Genomic DNA, 7,114 nt, shown 5'->3' on the forward strand with positions numbered 1-7,114 from the left:
TCAAGGATAAATTCAAAACTCATGTACTTCTTGTTCTTTTGAATTAAAACATTTTTCATTTAAGAGAGGTGATGGATTCATAGGACATTTATAACTTTAAGACAAAGTTACTAACTACTAATGATCATGTAGTGAAGACACAAACATAAATAAGCACATAACATAGAAAACGAAAAACAGAAGAAATAAGAACAAGGAATGAATCCACCTTAGTGATGGTGGCGTTTCCTTCTTGAGGAACCAATGATGTCCTTGAGCTCTTCTATGTCTCTTCCTTGTCTTTGTTGCTCCTCCCTCATTGCTTTTTGATCTTCTCTTATTTCATGGAGCATGATGGAGTGCTCTTGATGTTCCACCCTTAATTGTCCCATGTTAGCACTTAATTCTCCTAGGGAGGTGTTGATTTGCTCCCAATAGTTTTGTGGAGGAAAATGCATTTGAGGCATCTCCGGGATCTCATGGTGATGAGCTTCCTGCGCCTCTTGAGCTCCATGAATGGGCTCTCTTGCTTGCTCCATTTTTTTCTTAGTAATGGGCTTCTCTTCCTTAATAGGAATGTCTCCTTCTATGAAAGCTCCAGGTGAGTAACATAGATGGCAGATAAGATGAGGAAAAGCTAGCCTTGCCTTGGGGGATGACTTTTCGGCTATTTTGTAAAGTTCATTAGAGATGACTTCATGAACTTCTATTTCCTCTCCAATCATGATGCTATGAATCATGATGGCCCGATCCATAGTAACTTCAGATCGGTTGCTAGTGGGAATGATTGAGCATTGAATGAACTCCAACCATCCTCTAGCCACAGGCTTGAGGTCCAATCTTCTTAGTTGAACCGGCTTGCCTTTGGAGTCAATCTTCCATTGAGCTCCTTCCACACATATGTCCATACGGACTTGGTCCAACCTTTGATTAAAGTTGACCCTTCTAGTGTAGGGGCGTTCATCTCCTTGCATCATGGGCAAGTTGAACGCCAACCTCACATTCTCCGGACTGAAATCTAAGTATTTCCCCCGAACCATTGTAACGTAGTTCTTTGGATCCGGGTTCTTACTTTGATCATGGTTCTTGGTGATCCATGCATTGGCATAGAACTCTTGAACCATTAGGATGCTGACTTGTTGGATGGGATTTGTTAGAACTTCCCAACCTCTTCTTTGAATTTCATGTCGGATCTCCGGATACTCATTTCTTTTGAGTTTGAAAGGGACCTCAGGGATCACCTTCTTCTTGGCCACAACATCATAGAAGTGGTCTTGATGGGCTTTGGAGATGAACCTTTCCATCTCCCATGACTCGGAGGTGGAAGCTTTTGTCTTCCCTTTCCCCTTTCTAGAGGATTCTCCGGTCTTAGGTGCCATCAATGGTAATGGAAAAACAAAAAGCTTATGCTTTTACCACACCAAACTTAGAATATTGCTCGCCCTTGAGCAATAAAAGAAAGAATAGAGGAAGAAGAAGAAGAAAATATGGAGAAGAGGGGTGAAGTGTGTTTCGGCCAAGTAGAGAGGAGAGGGTTGTGTTGTGTGAAAATGAGGAAGAATGGAGGGCTATATATAGGGGAGGGAGGGGGGTTAAGGTTTGGCCATTTAGGGTGGGTTTGGGTGGGAAATTGGTTTTGAATTTTGAAGGTAGGTGGAGTTTATGAGGTAGGTTTATGGGGAAGAGTGGATGGATGTGAGTGGTGAAGAGGTGATGGGGAAGAGAGATTGAGGTGATTGGTGAAGGGTTTTTGGGGAAGAGTGTTTATGGGATTGTGTGAAAGAGAGTGGTGAGGGATGAGAAGAAGTGAGTGGAGGTAGGTGTGGATCTTATGGGGTCCACAGATCCTGAGGTGATCCTGTGGAGTCCACAGATCCTGAGATGATCCTGTGGGGTCCACAGATCTTGAGGTGTCAAGGCATTTACATCCCTGCACCAATTTAGGCATGCAAAATGCCCTTGCACACAACTCTGGGCGTTCAGCGCCAGGTTGGTGCCCATTTTGGGCGTTCAACGCCCATTTACTAGCCATTTCTGGCGTTGAACGCCAGAACCATGCTTGTTCTGGGCGTTCAGCGCCAGGATGCTGCCCTTTTTGGGCGTTCAGCGCCAGAACCATGCTCTGTTCTGGCGTTGAACGCCAGACAGGTGCTTCCTCCAGGGTGTGATTTTTCTTCTGCTGTTTTTGATTCCGTTTTCAATTTTTTTATATTTATTTTGTGACTCCACATGATCATGAACCTACAAAGACATATAACTAAAAAAATAGAGTTAGATAAATAGAAATTGGGTTGCCTCCCAACAAGCACTTCTTTAATGTCAATAGCTTGACAGTGGGCTCTCATGGAGCCTCACAGATATTCAGAGCATTGTTGAGACTCTCCAACACCAAACTTAGAGTTTGGATATGGGAGTTCAACACCAAACTTAGAGTTTGGTTGTGGCCTCCCAACACCAAACTTAGAGTTTGACTGTGGGGGCTTTGTTTGACTCTGCTTTGAGAGAAGCTTTTTCTGCTTCCTCTCCATGGATGCAGAGAGAGATCCTTGAGTTGTAAACACAAGGTTGTCCTTATTCAATTGAAGGATCAATTCTCCTCTGTCCACATCAATCACAACTCTTGCTATGGCTAGGAAAGGTCTTCCTAGGATGATGGATTCATCCTCTTCCTTTCCAGTATCCAGGACTATGAAATCAGCAGGGATGTAAAGGCCTTCAACCTTTACTAACACGTCCTCTACTTGTCCATAAGCCTGTTTTCTTGAATTGTCTGCCATCTCTAATGAGATTTTAGCAGCTTGCACCCCATAGATTCCCAGTTTCTCTATTACAGAGAGGGGCATGAGGTTTATCCCTGAACCAAAGTCACACAGAGCCTTAAAGATCATGGTGCGTATGGTACAAGGTATTATGAACTTTCCAGGATCCTGTCTCTTCTGAGGCAATGTCAGTTGATCCAGATCACTTAGTTCATTGGTGAACAAGGGAGGTTCATCTTTCCAAGTTTCAATACCAAATAATTTAGCATTCAGCTTCATGATTGCACCAAGAAACTTGACAGTTTGCTCTTCAGTAACATCCTCATTCTCTTCAGAAGATGAATACTCATCAGAGATCATGAAGGGCATAAGGAGGTTCAATGGAATCTCTATGGTCTCTAGATGAGCCTCAGATTCTTTTGGTTCCTCAAAGGGAAACTCCTTATTGATCACTGGACGTCCCAGGAGGTCTTCCCCCTTGGGATTCACGTCCTCCTCTCCTTCTTTGGGTTCGGCCATTTTGGTTATGTCAATGGCCTTGCACTCTCCTTTTGGATTCTCTTCTGTATTGCTTGGGAGAGTACTAGGAGGGATTTCAGTGATCCTTTTACTCAGCTGGCCCACTTGTGCTTCCAAATTTCTAATGGAAGACCTTGTTTCATTCATGAAACTTACAGTGGCCTTGGATAGATCAGAGACTAAGTTTGCTAAGCTAGATGGATTTTGCTCAGAATTCTCTGTCTGTTGCTGAGTGGATGATGGAAAAGGCTTGCTATTGCTAAACCTCTTTCTTCCACCATTATTAAAGCCTTGTTGAGGCTTTTGATCCTTCCATGAGAAATTTGGATGATTTCTCCATGATGAGTTATAGGTGTTTCCATAAGGTTCACCTAAGTAATTCACCTCTGCTATTGCAGGGTTTGCAGGATCATAAGCTTCTTCTTCAGAAGATGCCTCTTGAGTACTGTTGGATGCAGCTTGCATTCCATTCAGACTATGAGAAATCATATTGACTTGCTGAGTCAATATTTTGTTCTGAGCCAATATGGCATTCAGAGTATCAATCTCAAGAACTCCCTTCTTCATAAGCGTCCCATTACTCACAGGGTTCCTCTCAGAAGTGTACTTGAACTGGTTATTAGCAACCATGTCAATGAGTTCTTGAGCTTCTGCAGGCATTTTCTTTAGGTGGATGGATCCACCTGCAGAAGTATCCAATGACATCTTTGATAGCTCAGATAAACCATCATAGAATATATCCAGGATGGTCCATTCTGAAAGCATGTCAGAAAGACACTTTTTGGTCAACTATTTGTATCTTTCCCAAGCTTCATAGAGGGATTCACCATCTTTTTGTTTGAAGGTTTGAACATCCATTCTAAGCTTGCTCAGCTTTTGAGGAGGAAAGAACTTGGCTAAGAAAGCCGTGACCAGCTTATCCCAAGAGTTCAGGCTATCTCTGGGTTGAGAGTCTAACCAGATTCTAGCTCTGTCTCTTACAGCAAATGGGAAAAGCATGAGCCTGTAGACTTCAGGATCTACTCCATTAGTCTTAACAGTATCACAGATCTACAAGAATTCAGTTAAAAACTGAAAAGGATCTTCAGATGGAAGTCCATGAAACTTGTAGTTCTGCTGCATCAGAGAAACTAGCTGAGGTTTCAGCTCAAAATTGTTTGCTCCAATGGCAGGAATGGAGATGCTTCTTCCATGTAAATTAGAATTAGGTGCAGTAAAGCCACCAAGCATCCTCCTTGCATTATTATTATTTTTAGCTGCCATCTCCTCTTCCTGTTCGAAAATTTCTGACAGGTGCTTGCTGGTTTGTTGTAATTTAGCTTCTCTTAATTTTCTCTTCAGAGTCCTTTCAGGTTCTGGATCTGCTTCAACAAGAATATTCTTGTCCTTACTCCTGCTCATATGACAAAGAAGAGGGCACAGAAAAAATAATAATAGAGATCCTTTTTGCCCAAGCATAGAGGTTCCCTTATGTGAGTAGAAGAAAAGAAGGAGATGAGGGGGAAGGATTTTCGAAAATAATTTTTGAAAAAGAGTTAGTGATTTTCGAAAATAGTTTTTTTTTTGAAAAAGGTTAGTATTTTTTTCGAAAATTAAAATAAAAATTAAAATAATTAATTAATTAAAAAAAAGAAATTTTTGAAAAAGAGGGAGATATTTTCGAAAATTAGAGAGAGAGAGAGAGTTAGTTAGGGGGTTTTGAAAAAGATAAGAAACAAACAAAAAGTTAGTTAGTTAGTTGAAACAAATTTTGAAAATCAATTTTTGAAAAGATAAGAAGTTAGGAAGTTAGAAAAGATATTTTGAAATCAAATTTTTGAAAAAGGTAAGATAAGAAGATATTTTTGAAAAGATATGATTGAAATTAGTTTTTGAAAAAGATTTGATTTTTAAAATCACAATTAATGACTTGATTCACAAGAAATCACAAGATATGATTCTAGAACTTAAAGTTTGAATCTTTCTTAACAAGTAAGTAACAAACTTGAAATTTTTGAATCAAAACATTAATTGCTATTGTTATTTTCGAAAATTTGGTATAAAAATAAGAAAAAGATTTTTGAAAAATATTTTTAGAATTTTCGAAAATAACTAAGAAAAAATGAAAAAGATTTGATTTTTGAAAAAGATTTTGAAAAAAGATAAGATTTTTAAATTTAAAATTTGATTTGACTCATAAAAACAACTAGATTTTAAAAATTTTTGAAATTATGAGAGAAAAGAGGGAAAGATATTTTTTTGATTTTTTTTGAATTTTTATGATGAGAGAGAAAAACAAGAAAAATGATGCAATGCATGAAAGTTATGGATCAAAACAATGAATGCATGCAAGAATGCTATGAATGTCAAGATGAACACCAAGAACACTATGAAGATCATGATGAACATCAAGAACACAATTTTGAAAAATTTTTAATGCAAAGAAAACATGCAAGACACCAAACTTAGAATTCTTTAATGCTTAGACACTAAGAATTCAAGAATGCATATGAAAAACAAGAAAAGACACAAAACATGCAAATGCAAAGATCAAACAAGAAGACTTACCAAGAACAACTTGAAGATCATGAAGAACACTATGAATGCATGAATTTTTTCGAAAAAAAATGCAAGATGCACATGCAATTGACACCAAACTTATAACACGACTCAAGACTCAAACAAGAAACACACAATATTTTTTATTTTTATGATTTTCTAATTTTTTTTGTATTTTTTTTCTTTTAATTTTTTCGAAAATCATTTGAAAAAAGAAAAATAAGGATTCCAAAATTTTTAATATGAATTCCAGGAATCTTATGCTCTTTAGTCTAAAGCTCCAATCAAAGGGTCAGGCATGACTTAATAGCCAGCCAAGCTTTAGTAAAAATATGAGTGTAATTCATTCAATTTTAAGCCAAAACCTCTGTCCAAAAGAATTTAGACATGGTTTTATAGCCAGCATGCTTCAACATGCTTCATGAAACACTAGAATTCATTCTTAAAAATTCTGAAGGAAAATATATTTTTGAAAACATTTATTATTATTATTTTTTTTTTCGAAAACAAAGGAGAAATTTTTGAAAGATTTTTGAAAAATTTTTGAAAACAAAACAAAAAGAAAATTACCTGATCTGAGCAACAAGATGAACCGTCAGTTGTCCAAACTCAAACAATCCCCGGCAACGGCGCCAAAAACTTGGTGCGCAGAAATTGTGATTACACTTTGATTATGTAAAATTCATCGCTCTTTCTTTCCCTGGTAATGGCGCCAAACACATGATGCCAATACCAAGGTTCACAACTTCGCACAACTAACCAGTAAGTGCACTGGGTCGTCCAAGTAATACCTTACGTGAGTAAGGGTCGAATCCCACGGAGATTGTTGGTATGAAGCAAGCTATGGTCACCTTGTAAATCTCAGTCAGGCGGATATCAAATGGTTATGGAGTTTTCAAAAATAATATAATAAAATAGGGATAGAAATACTTATGTAAATCATTGGTGAGAATTTCAGATAAGCGAATAGAGATGCTTTCGTTCCTCTGAACCTCTGCTTTCCTGCTATCTTCATCCAATCAGTCTCACTCCTTTCCATGGCTGGCTTTATGTGATACATCACCATTGTCAATGGCTACTTTTGGTCTTCTCTCGAGAAAATGATCCAAATGCCCTGTCACGGCACGGCTAATCGTCTGGAGGTATCACCCTTGTCAATGGTTTCATCTTATCCTCTCAGTGAAAATGGTCAACGCACCCTGTCACGGCACGGCTATTCATCTGTCGGTTCTCAATCATGCTGGAATAGGATTTACTATCCTTTTGCATCTGTCACTACGCCCAGCAATCGCGAGTTTGAAACTCGTCACAGTCATTCA

At 38.4% G+C, this 7,114-nt stretch overlaps 1 non-coding gene across 1 annotated transcript; it reads left to right on the forward strand.

Annotated features, from left to right (window-relative positions):
* The first annotated feature begins 4,016 nt into the window (after nucleotides 1-4,016).
* Nucleotides 4,017-4,124, forward strand: LOC112773578 (small nucleolar RNA R71). Its single transcript, XR_003188123.1, has one exon. It is a non-coding gene; the product is annotated as a small nucleolar RNA R71 (small nucleolar RNA).
* Nucleotides 4,125-7,114: the final 2,990 nt, after the last annotated feature.

This window comes from Arachis hypogaea, chromosome 18 (genome assembly GCF_003086295.3).
Source record: "Arachis hypogaea cultivar Tifrunner chromosome 18, arahy.Tifrunner.gnm2.J5K5, whole genome shotgun sequence".
Classification (NCBI taxonomy): domain Eukaryota; kingdom Viridiplantae; phylum Streptophyta; class Magnoliopsida; order Fabales; family Fabaceae; genus Arachis; species Arachis hypogaea.